This window comes from Aplysia californica, unplaced genomic scaffold (genome assembly GCF_000002075.1).
Source record: "Aplysia californica isolate F4 #8 unplaced genomic scaffold, AplCal3.0 scaffold00022, whole genome shotgun sequence".
NCBI lineage: Eukaryota > Metazoa > Mollusca > Gastropoda > Aplysiida > Aplysiidae > Aplysia > Aplysia californica.
In genome coordinates, this window is record NW_004797292.1 from 844,139 (window position 1) to 857,626 (window position 13,488).

The 13,488-nt window shown below is 39.8% G+C and overlaps 1 protein-coding gene across 1 annotated transcript in view; it reads left to right on the plus strand.

The window, feature by feature from the left end:
* Positions 1 to 2,089: 2,089 nt before the first annotated feature.
* Positions 2,090 to 13,488, plus strand: part of LOC101860784 (chitin deacetylase 8) — a gene marked incomplete in the record, with an annotated part of 30,417 nt that continues 19,018 nt past the window's right edge. The window contains 1 exon segment of the mRNA XM_005090819.3: positions 2,090 to 2,253.

A 13,488-nucleotide genomic window follows, 5' to 3' on the forward strand; every position in this document is an offset into this window, starting at 1 on the left:
TCTTCTTAGCTGTATCGGTGCCAGGACTTACAAACTGTTGTCGAACTTAGTTTCGCCAGCTAGACCGGCAGAATGTGACTATGCCGCCAATATACGATACAATATACGAGGTTAAAAGGAAAGGTGTCTCCTGCACCCCTTCCCCCCGCACGTCCTTTCTACCCGTTCCTGCCCCTCTTGACACCCCAGCTGCAATACTTAGGGGATAACACACCCATTGAACTGTATGTATTCTACAGCGGCTGGGGTACAGCCATGCCTATGTAAAAAAAAACAACAACAACACAGCAAAAACAAAAAACAAACCCTTCTGGTCAGCAACAGGGTGTCTTTTGTGTTATTTATCGTGGATTCCATATGAAATAAATAAGATTAATATTATTTTACTAAAGACATCGGTTGATGGGCGAAATTATGTCATAGTCCACTATTTTAGGGGCAATTTGTTTCAATTACAGAAAAGATCATTATGGGTGGGTCGTAGGTGATTAAATAGTTGATTTAACAAACATGTTAATGGATTCGCAGGTTGTAGCAAAAGCCCCCCCCCCCCCCCCACACACACACACACGAAAACAAAACAAGCGTAGATTTTTTTTTTTAAGACGCAAATGAATAAATCAATAAATAAATAAAAGGGGGAAGAAAGAAGGAAAATAAAACGAATAAATAAATCTGTAAATAAATAGAAAATTGCCAAGCACAGAAGAACTAAACATGGAACAGTCGAGCTGTGAAAAAAGTAATAGAACTTCGGCTTTCATAAAGCCTGGTTTGGCTTTGATAGATCGACTGAAGCCTGTATGTCTGCTAAAAGACCTAAACCGTTTCGACAGGGGGTGTACAAGATTGGCAAGCAGTCAAGAATAATGTTCTGACAACGGACACCCACATAATCTGTCTGAGGGAATCATGCCAGATACCCATCTTCACAGAGGTGCGCACTGACACTCTGGTTGTTTGATTCTAATCTAAAAGTTAACAGGTCCTCTGAACACGGTTTGTCGTCCAGGCTCATTTGTCTCACATTTAAGTGCTCAAATGAAATATCAGCGTTTTACTCAATACATTTGCGCCACATACAGTAACGATTATGTTGAAAGTTTTAGGGGGGGTTGGGTAACTTCGCTTGTAAAATCTTACGACTGCATACGCCTCATTCGTTGCCAACTCCCCGATGAGGGTCCCCTTATTTTGTGCGATGTCTTAAAAGTATGTTTACACGTTCGTAACTAGTACTTTGGCATCAAAACTTAGTATACATTGCCTGTTGCATTCCGTTCTCACAATATCGTAAAATGAGCAATTGTTACTCTTTTGATGTATGAAAATCTGCTCCTTACTTTTCGGACAGCCCATGTAGTTACTCACATCTAATATTATGATGACGGCAACATTAGCTTGTCAAATAATGTAATGACTTGACTTATAAGAAAACGTGACGCAAATGCTGTGCTCTGTTCAAGTTCTTAGATTCCTTAGATTGTAAAGGGGTAAACTCAGAAACATTTGATCTTTTCCTGTAATCTATCACGACTGCCTATTTTGAAACAGTCCTTTTTTCTGTTGGTGAGGACTGAAATAGAAAGTATAACTTTTCTTCAGAAAATAGGCTATGCGAAACATTAAGAAACGACAAGTGTATGTTCAACCATGTTCTTTCTTTATCTCTACTCCAGGTTGCATTGCAAGCAAGCTAAACCTGAGATAACCTTCTCCAGGAAGAGCAACACCATGAAACACTACGGGTAGCTTTCGAGGAAACAAAGAGCTCTATCTACTTTAACTGTCCTAGAAGATAAACCCCTATAGTTCTAAGTTCAGGGTATGTGGGAAAGGCTTGTATGACGACATCAGAAGTCACGACATTTTTCCCCGCCACTATTTTTAACATCTTATTATGGGTTCTATTATCATACATCCCCTTACGGTTCGAAGAAAAAACTGAACCACAAAAATGCAGTATTAAAATCAAATTGTTTATTTAGACATTTTTGTCAGCGTTGTGGAATGCGGATGGTTGTCATCGGACGTGTCTGTTCCGGGACTCCGGGAGTCGGCGTCTGGGATACGGAGGGTGAGGTTGGCGCTTGGGGGACGAGTAATGAAGTGGGTCACGTCTCTGAGAGAACCAGGTCCTGGGAAACAGTGGGCGGACAAGGCTTATTTAAGGCTCTCTGAAGACAGGGAAGCTTCAGAGAAGACCTGCAGGATCCACACTCTCTATCTCTCTCTCAGACGACTTCAATGTTGGTGAGTTCTAATCCTGGACGAAGCTTTTATATTAACCTTACTCTAATGCTGCATGATGTTTCCAAACTGATTTTATACCTTAAAGTACAAATATCCTTTATTTTGGCAGAGATTGGCTTTGTTCATAGCTTTCAGCATAGTGTAATGTTCATATTATTTTTGCCATGCCCACACTTTCTTTTGGAATCCCAAATCATCTTTAAAATTAAAATATTTGACAACTAGGTGTCAGTGAAATATTGTCATTAAATATCAAATATACTTGGACGACAAATCACAATTCTCGTTAGAAAGTTATGAGAACAATCTGACTGCATTTTCAATTGTTGTTACTGACAATATTTTAAGAAATTCTAACCTGAAAATAGTTTTGTTCTGGGAGGTTTGCCGTTTGTTGCTTACCTCCCCTATCGGGGTTGGACGAAAGATTCAGCGGTCCTACCTCTTCAGTTGACTTTATTATGCTGATCTGTTAGGTAAAATAAAATTTCAATAATAGAATAAAGACTCATCCGCAAAGACCGATCACTTACTTTCCTCCTGACAGAAGTGTGTTTATTTCTGCATTCATCTCCCTTTAAAGGAAAGTCGCTTCGGTGGTGAATTTTTATATTGATCTGCTACTTCCGTGGCCTCTGTTTTTAAGGGGCGCGGGGGGGGGGGGGAGGCTATACCCCAAAAGTCCAAATTCGGCTGAAAATTATGGATTTTGAGTTATAGGCACATTTAGCATTTTCATCGTTTTCTACAACTATTCCATAGCAATACAACCTCCAAAACCCTTTATTTCTTCCCATACCTGGCATGTTTGTCACCACAATTTCCTCTTAAAGTCAATCTTTTTATTTTCTTTATCGCCTGTTTTTTTCAAATTGCGGTTTTTCGATAGACTTTTAAGAAATAGCTCCATCATTTTTCATCCAAACTTAATGAACATTTCACAGAATGAAGAGAAGGTGTAGAATCTAATACTAAAATCTAGTCTGTCAAACTTTTTATATATGGAATAGTTTTTTCTTGGCGGTGTATGGAGTGTGGATTTTCACGGATTTGTTGCAAACTTGAATCCTTCCTCACGAAAAATTTCATTAAAATTCTTCTAAATCGTTTAGGAAAACTTTTACTGGCAAGTTTGTAGACCTAATGTTTGTTAACATGTATGCAAAAAAGCAATCTATTTCCATGAAAAACAAGCACTGTATGCATTACGTAAGACATGTCAATAAAATCCAATATGGCCGCCGTAGCCATGGAAACAAAACGTTTTTTCTCAAATTTGATTGCGGATTTACAAACTCCTTACTATGCTTGTTATATGTGTGAAACTTGATAATAACGAGATAGCGAGATAGCCTTCACCAGTTCAAATCCATATGTGTGTACTCCTTCTTTAGCCAGATTACTTTGTTTCATTTTGCATCTTTAGTTTTTGGTATAGTTTTTCTCCCATTGCCATAACGTCCTGATCCCAGTTATCGTAGGGGATAAGGACGCAACCTAGACGTCCAGTAGGCCTACGTAAGTGCATAAAGGCTAATTAAAGTTTTTCACACCATCGGTTCCGCTTTGATTGTCATTACGAGCTCATCGACGCAGTAACAATGGATTTTTTGTTTATGTTTTGAGGTCCACGATGTAATTATTTTATTAAACAGCGGTTGTCAAGACAATCATAGTACCCTGATTTGGAAAAAAATAACCTATTCTATCCCAATATTCATTGATAAAACAGTTATCTTACTTTTTTAACCAACAGCCTGTAGCACATCTTACTAAAGCTCAGTAATTTCTATGGACGAGGAGACACATTTTACTGTTCCACATGTTCCTTTCAAAATTAACTGATTAATGAATACAATATTGTGCAGGTTTTCTGTCCAAAAAAGGGTGAAAACAATGAATATGCTCGGCACTCAAAATCGATGGTTTCAGGATGTATAGTGATGGGTGCCATTTGCGTGGTTTTCCCAAACTCACCTCATAACTTTACAAATAAATTAAACTACTAACTTCCGGTCACACCACAGCAACAAACGAATCTCCCGCCAGTCGTCAATGTTGTTTCAGCTTACATCTCTTAGCATTGGAGGAGGTTTTTCGATGTTTGTAGTCTGTTTTATTTTCTGGGGGAAAAATGTGAACGAAAAATAAACGCAACAGAATAATAATTATATTAATTCTAACACCAGTCAAAGAGTCTACATAACAAGAGGGGCCACTTCTCTCTTTGGGCCAATTAAAAAAGTGTCCTCAAAATTCGTTGGCGCCCTCTTCGCAAAAGCGCACCTTTAGCGAACAGAGTTATCCTACTTGAGTTTAAAAAATCAAAGTGAAACTAGCAAGTTTTTGAATGAATTTCGTAAGAACGCTTTTTAAAATGGCTACGCTGACAAAAAACCTCTTCCGGAGGAAAGGGTGATTGTTTTCTTCGTTTAATTTGACTTTATAATGAAAGGCGAGAGGTCATTAAAATTTGAAAAAACTAAAAGTCCGTACTGAACGAACCCGAACTGCTGATGAACAGCAGTCGATCTGCGCACGCAAGGTGGTGCTATTCCTATTCTTCTTCTGGAAAAACGAAAGAGAGCTTCAAAACAGACTGCAGCGCCATCTGAAGCAAAGAGCATACTTCCTGCGGACACTTTTTTGGCTGATTGGCCCATCTTGTTATGTCCTATCTTTGCACCAGTTTCTGTGAGGTGCGCAAATTGTACACTTACCTTGAAGTTCAGGCAATATTTTGACAAGTTATAAATGTGTATTTTTAAACCATCAACATTTTTGCAAACCAACTTCATACCAATAGATAAACATTTTTACAAACAAGCAGCAGTTCTAGATACAAGTATCGAAAGAGCAAACCCGAAGCAATTTTCTTTTTCTAATTTCGGTTTTTTTTAAACCCAGACACCCTCCCCCCTCCCCCCCCCCCCCGGCCAATAAAAGGAACATCCCCCCCCCCCCCAATTATTTGTATTCTTACAGTGCAGTTCCATGAAAACAGACTGTTGTCGTTTACTTTATGGTTCTATTGAAATGTTCTAGGTTTCCCAAACTAGAAGTTTGGTAATCACTATCCTAAAGTGCAAGTCAAAATACTGATTGTTAATGGGCGTAATATTATATTTTAGATTAATGTACACCTTTTCCAGTACTTCTGCCATTCCCAGTAACAGATGCAGTCTATAATCAAGCCAAATTCATAACACATCAGGCTTTTACTCGTGCAGAAGGATATAGCCAGTTGAATGTTGCGCAGCAAAAAACGTGTACATTATACAAATACGTATAATAATGTGAACGTGTTGGTATACGGGAGGGGCAAGAAAGTAGAGTACATGTAGGAAATTTTGGGCTTGCTGACAAGCTTTAAATAGGCCTCGTGATTTCATTAGGGGGAAACGCAAGGTGAGTTTACAGGACGGCGTGACTGAAAAATTACACAAGGTGGACATGCATTACCGCCGTATCTGAGAATGGACACAAACAAGATCTCTCTGACTCGGTATTTAATGTTCTATTTATTGCAAAATAATAATAATTTGGATGAGATGACACCCTTTCCTTTTGGGACCTACGGTGTGTAATAATGTAGAACGATGGGTGAAGGACACATGAGGTTGATGTTTGATATACTGATAGCCGATGCCAAGCATAGAGCAGTGTCATCCGAGTCCCTAATTTAAAGGTTACGCTCTTCAACTGGAGTTCCACCGCGCACTTATGACAGGTTTTATCCAGACTCATAGACGATGTAGCGGACATATATTTTGATCAGCAGGAGACCAAATGCAATGTTAAGGCAAATTTTGGAACTGCTGCAACCAGAAACTTGATATTGTACATTTCACAGTATGAAAGTTATTGTCTTCTTTTTTTTATAGATTCAGATGAAGGAAAGTGAACTTAAATATCTGCATGAAAAACTAAGTTATAATTCTTTATTTTAATGATATTGCCTCAAAGCAGAAGGTCGCCAATGAGTTGCTAGAGTGTTTCCGCCTTTATTATGGGGTATATTCCAGAGAGTCTAGGTTTGCCGTGACAGGCAGGTCGAAGCAACTTGAATCTCCCCTTTTTTTCTTTTCATCTTTTTCATCTACCGTTTACGCACTGAAAGATGTTGCTGAAAGAAAAGGACAAAATGTATTTGTCCGCATCTTTAATTATGTAAATCGTATTAATGAGGGTGTCGATTCTGTATGGCAAACGACACACTTGAGAAAGCCACGGAGTCCAGTCAAGAATCTGGACATTTTGGTACATTGGCAGCGACAAGAGACAAACAGGAAGTGGGAGATGCGAACATGCAACCCAGCTTTTTCTGAGCAACACCTTCATGTTTCCTACGCTCACTTTTCATGTTCTTATCTACATGTTTAATGCTTTGCTTTTTAAAAAAAGAGAACAGAGAACTACACCCCCCCCCCCCCCCCCACTAACAAAAAGAAAAAAATCTCCCACCCCTTACTTTGCCGTCGTCGGCACACGCTCATATCAAACCTCAAAAGGTACTCTCAAACCACGGAGGAATTTCCCGTCTCCAAAAAGTGACCACGTAGAAACACATGTTTTTGGTGACGTAGAGGGGTGTAAATAAACTCCCCGCCATTCTTTCCTCTCCTAGCACAAGAGCTGCTCGCTCCGATGACACAAGAGGCGTGCCTTGGGACTCCCTCAGCGGCCGGCGGGTCGTTCAGACAGCTCAAAGCGGAAGATGTACAGCTTGTCAAATAGACATCAGCTTATCGTAGTTCTCACGCGGTCGTTCTGAAGTCAAAAGTGACAGATGTGTCGCAGAAATTGGCTCCCTCCATCACATTTGATCTTTTCCTTGGGAGAAAAAATTAAGAGAAGCGTCCCCTAATGATATACATCACCAGCTTTTTATTCACACTTTCTTGTCTTTTTCGTCGTCTTAGTAGTCCGAATCCTAGTTTCGGAACCTTCAATCTTTGCACAAGGAGACGGGCAATGTAAAATGAACGCATTTCAACACGAATAATGTACGCGTAAATTTGTCGGAGTGGGCGTGGTAATGAGTAGAGTAGGTCTGTATCTAATTTCCTTCCATCGGGATAATGATAATGTAAGCTGTTTAGTCGTGTGTAATTAACGAATGTGTTTGTAGTGACAAAAATAAACATAGTTAATATAGCAGAGAACCAGGCGATCTCCGTGGCGTTTCAAGGAACATACTTAGAGAATACCTAGAGACACACAGAAAGTCTATGTTCGAGTCTCCAAGAGGTCAGTCTAACTCATCACATACTGGTCATTCTTTTATCCCTCAATCTAGGGCCATAATGACTTTTGCCGAGTCGTCTTCTTTTCAGATGACCTGTTCTTTATCAAGTAGAGCTTTAAGCTCTAGACAAGAGGAATAAAAAACTAAAGCTGAGCGGTACTCATAATTTTATCACGTTATCAAAGTTTATAAAATAGCCTTCATTTTTGCCTTCCAAAGAGTGTTCACGTATCTCCTGATGTCTTCACACTAAGCCTTTCAAAAATATTTTAGGAACAGATATGCCTTTTTTTTAAAAATGGGCACTTTGTTGAAAGTATTATCTGCGCCGCAAAATATTGCAGTTATGAATATGATCTTAGCGACAGTATCCCAGAACCACCTTCCCCCCCCCCCAAAAAAAAAAACAAAAAAAAACAACAACAACTTCCCCCCCCCCCCAAAAAAAAAAACCACCAAAAAAAACGTCTTTGCATCGCAGAAAACAAAGTGGACAAGTCTTTGAAGAGCCGTAGCATACGTCAATGCCGCCACCTGCGAGTAGAGCGTTATGAACTGAACGATATATTATGACAGCACTATGACAGTTGCCACAAATGCATGATCTGGCGTTGTAAAAGGGTATATCATAATTGACTCATCTTTCTATATTGTAAAATGGGTTATTTAAGAGACAAGTCCTCGGATATTAACTTCTTTCTCAACTCTGGCCGAGCTGAAAAGTTGAGAAACCTTGATAGCGCCTCAATCAACTCAAGTTTGAGAGCTTCAGATGGAAAATTGAATTTTCAAGACGAAAGGGTGTCATCCTATTTGAACCATGGCCAACCACCTCACTACCCAACATGAAAGCAGCTGAGATGACTGCACTGCCAATCTCGCGTGAGAACAGATCAACAGCAAAAACGGCAAATTTCACTACCAAAGACCGCTTGTCTTCATCAGCAAACCCACAGAAGATACAAAATCACTATTTTGTTCAAACTGTTATAAGTGTTAGCCCAAACTCTGTTGTCCGGTCTCAGCCCCATCAACCATCTATGTACCGGCAAATTTCGGATCTCGTATCAATCGAACAACTGATATCTCAAGCTCCAAGAACGGTCAACACCGTCAATTATATTGGGAAGGATTGTTTTTGAGAAAAAAATAAACGTATAACCATCAAGTCGACACAGTTCTTTGGGAGTTCAAGTCAGTGCGAATTACTACAACGTGGAAACATTGGTAGAAATCTAAGAAAAGAACATAGGAGAACTCCCACACCCTTGCTATCTCCTTGAACTTTTCGTCCTGCCACAGCTCCAAAATAGCCCCAAAGGTGAAAGAGTGCAAAAATGCGAATTTATACGCACAAATTGATTGGCGAGAGAGGTCAGTCGCTAAAAGCTTATTGGGACTTTAACATTAATTTGTACAACACAAAGAATGGCGGTCTTCGTTGCTTAATTAACCTCCCCCCAAACTGCTCTGTCTGGAAGTATAGTCGTGTGAACTGGCCCTGGCCTCGTTATACAGCGGTCAAACGTCTCTTTGTTGTACTTGTACACAACTTGGTGAATACCTGTTACCCGTGACTTAAAACAATCATTTGAAAAAAGCCTGGGGGAGAATTACCCCCTCCCCCGTCCCATTTTTGTTTGACGTGGCTTCTTTTTTGTTTCCCATCTCAGTGGATTTAATCCTTCTTTCAAAACAGTTGTCCGTCTCCGACAGAACCTAGTCAGATGGGTGGAGATCTTTGATAACTCCCCAAACAACCCGAATTCCCACATAATGTGTTGGCGATTCAAAGAATTATTATTGCCCAATATAACCCAAGTGTGTTTTCGTTGAGCTTTCTGTCCAGGCAAAACTATAGTTCTTTAATTCTACTCTAAGCTTTGAGTAATTGCGTTGGTGTAGGTATCCATTTATCATATATAGTTCGCTTCACACTGAATGGCCAAAAGATTTGAGAGGATTCATTCCTTGTGTACCATTTAGGACATTTATTAAAAGATAACAGTAGGAGGAAAAAATATCAGATTGCCAACTATAAACTATAATAATGTTCATTGCTGTTTATCGGATCATGGCCCAAGTTTAGTAATTCTTCATTCAGAACACCCTGTAATCTTTCGAAAAAACAATACCCCACGTAATCAGGATTGTTAGTTTAGATAGGCAAAGGTCTTTGGCTTTCACCCCCATAATATTTGTGTCATATGACGAGTTGTCGCCCTTCTGCCGGGGTATCCTCCCGTGACAGGCTTCTCCTGCCAAGCAAAAGTCAGCTGTCACAACGCCGGACCCTGGACACATTCTCGGTACAACGCTTGAATCAAAAACGTAAAGTAATCTACCTCCAGTTGCTAACTTTTACATCTTATTTTAGAAGGGTGAAAGTCTATTTAGGTGCAATATTAAGCGTGTTGGTTTGCATATCGTGTCATGGTACGAAACTAATCATGGACTGCCTGGGGGAGCACATGCCTCTGTTGGTAACGCTGTAAAACATGTTTATAAGTAAACTCTAACGATACCGACAATAAAAAGTAACAACTTTTTTATTGTTACACCCCTTTCCCACCGTCTCAGTAAGGCTTCACTTGGAAAAACATCATCATAATGTCCCCAGGAGGCGTAACTAATATAAATTTGGTTCTATGTCTATCTAAATGGCGTCTTTAACCACTGGTGGGCCTAAAGCGTAGCAGTTTCTTTTAAAAAGGTTTAAAAATGGACGTTGGCTCTTAGTAGGTTGACAAGCAATGATATTTTAAGAATGATGTCTTTACATCTGTTGTGCCGCTTTCAAAAAGTAACATGAATCTAAACGCTTTTACCATGCTGAATAAAAGGAGTTTTGCCCTGACCGGAAGAAAATTATCTTAGCTGAAAATATCTGACGACATGGAGGGAGACGATATGACTTATCACTGGCGCCAATGTCACCGTTATTGAAAATACAGTCGAACATGCTCTAACGACAACCTGTATAAGACAACCATCAGTAGGAAAGGGCTCTTCACCCCCATCCCCCACTGCATTTTTTAAAACACTAAATGACATTGTGTAAGACGGCCACGTGTCTAAGACGTCCACTTTTCTCATCATAGCCATAAAGCAGTACTTGTCGGCCTGGGCAATATCAACCACATTTGGGCGATTTGGTAATTTTGGTGGGCGAAGGGGATCACCTGGATTTCGACAGGTATTATTTATTAATGACCCGCTTGAAATGCAATACTTTGTAGGTGGGCTGTAGTCTCTTTGTCAGTTTTAGTCTCTTAAAGGTGGTAAAAGTGGGCGCCAGCTATACAAAAGGTTAACAAGACCTGCCATAATGCAATGGCAAATACATGAGATGAAATCAGGTGTTTGAGATGGTTTCATTCGAAATATTGGATATAAACGAAACTGAGGGGAACAATACATATTAAGCGGCGAACTTTTTTAGTATTCGTGATCAGTGTGAGAGTAAACACCACAGAGACGAGATCTACTTATGAGGAATTGTGAAAACTACTCATACTTACTGTAAAATAATGTTTATAATATAATAATTGCATTTATACAGTGCACATTCAAACTTTGCAGCATGCTCTATGTGTTTTACAACTTCTGCTATCCCGGTAGACCCTAGGATACTCAAATCAATCCCGGCTTCCCGAAAAAAATAGATTGCAAGCAACCGACTAAGCGCACGAATACTGACAAGAACTTTCACTGGCAAGAGCCAGGTATAAACAAAAACATACGCGTAAACAGCAATGAAAAAAGAAAATCGCTCAAAAGAAGTTTTTTAGTCCGGAAACCTTTTTTCTGCGCTATTCCCGCCTCTCACGGAAGACATCAGCACATTGCCTCCGTATGAATGGGCGTCTCCCAAATGCCCCCCTGGGTAGGTCGATGTTAAATCTGCATCCCTTTTTGCTTCCCAAAACTGTGATTTGACACTAGGGTTTATCTGTTTCCACCTTTCCCTTACTATGTTTGTTTCGTCTGAGGTGATGGTTATCAACCTTAAGCCGTAACTAATGAGTCACACATTCAGAGAGTCACCTGAAAGTCGCCTATATAAATTCTCTTCCAAACTCAAAAGGGCCTAATAGCAATCTAAAATAGAATCAAATTTAGACAAGACTGGCTCATCTTTGGTGTGTAAAAATTCTGGTGTGGTCTTAAGGGCTGCTCCGTTTTTCACTTTACCCTCAGAAAAGATGGCGCCAGTGTGTCCACTCTTTTATCGGCATGTCGTATCCACTGCTGCAGATTAACTTATTATAGATTATGAATGTTTCACTCTCGAACCCCCCCCCCCCCCCCCCATTAAATTTCAAATCTACAAGGCAGGTTTACTTGACGACGAGGGGCAAAAGTTCTTGTTGATCTGATCAAACTGTTTGCCTCTTGCGATTTTTTTCGAAAGTCAAACACAAATATAGAACATATACTCAGTGCCCCTACACTTTCTTGGATAACCAGTCGCTAGAAGAGTAAATGATAAATAATGCACAGATCACGATAGCCCTCCGCCTGGCTACCTCGCTTCAGCCCCGCCCCACCCCTTTAACAAACATGCCATGGACTTATGTTACGGACACATGATGAGCAAATTTGGGACTATTGCCTAGCCTTCAGAACGGCTAATTCCGAGTTTTTTTAAGGTGAATTAGAATGAACCGTGGGTGTGGTTGGAGGGAACCACTAGAGGGTGCTACTTCTTTACTTTCTCTCTTTTGTTTCTGTCTGTACTTTTTGGGTTCCCCTGCACTAAAAGGTAGTTACGTTATTGTGTCGATGTGCTTTTTTCTTTACTAAGGTAGAATCTACTAAAGTCCAGACTTGCAAGAGCGAAATGTCATTGCTCTGCCGGCTATAACTATAGGGCGTAATAAACTACTTTGACCGAAAAGTGGCGACTCAAGTCATTTGTTGCAAAAACACATTTTACACGAATATCGACACTGTGATGCTAGATGCTGTTTTCAAATCGTACTCCCCTTCGCCATGATAATTGACTGTTAGTGGCTGTTCATACTTTTCAAGTTATAGACGAAATGTATATTATTCAAGAAGAGGCCTGCTTCGTCATTGCTTGACAGATTTACTCGATAAAAATCGGAATTCAAAAACGAGATTCGTATTCACATCTTTTGAGCAAAGCAGAGAAAGCATAGCCATTTTGCATTGCTGACGAAGGTCTTTAAATTGTCATTTTAAGGAATAAACGTAGGTTATCATTTTAGAGACATTTCGCTGCTTTACAAAGTTCCTTTTGAAGTCTTCAGTGGTTTTGAGTTACTAAGACCTTGAAGTCAGAAACCAAATGCCAACCAAATGTTTTATCCGCTCTTCGAAAATCTTAAGATTATTCGCAGTCGTTATCATGATATTCATAGAACTGCATTCGAAAAAGCTTGCCATGTTGTGAAACTCAATTGTTTTCTAGTTCAAATTTCTCAAAATTAGATACTGAGTAAATATAACATTGTAATAATAGAGTAGCTTAGTTATTTTCAAAAACATGCTATGGTAAAGAGATTACGGCTCCCCAATAGCTCAATACAGGTCATGCTAATAGAAGATAGCCTACAAACAATTCTGGTTTGAACCTCAACGAGCCTTCTCGAAGTTCGTCTCTTTTGGAGAAGATACACTGCTCTCCTCCCACATTACAATGACTATGACAATGACATTGACAAACTTTATTCGTCTCACAGGGAGAAGTGAGTCTTGGTCATTTACAATGACACTGGGTGTTACAGAGGTTAGGTGCATTCATGCATGCACACAAGACAGGACATTAGTAAATAACATTCTTTCTCTCTCTCTCTCTCTCTCTCTCTCTCTCTCTCTCTCTCTCTCTCTCTCTCTCTCTCTCTCTCTCTCTCTCTCTGTCGGTCGGTCTACCTGTCTGTCTATATTATATAGTATACACCTATCTATCTATCTCTCTCAGTGTGCGTTCGGAAGTGTGTGTAAATGTATACGCGTGAGCA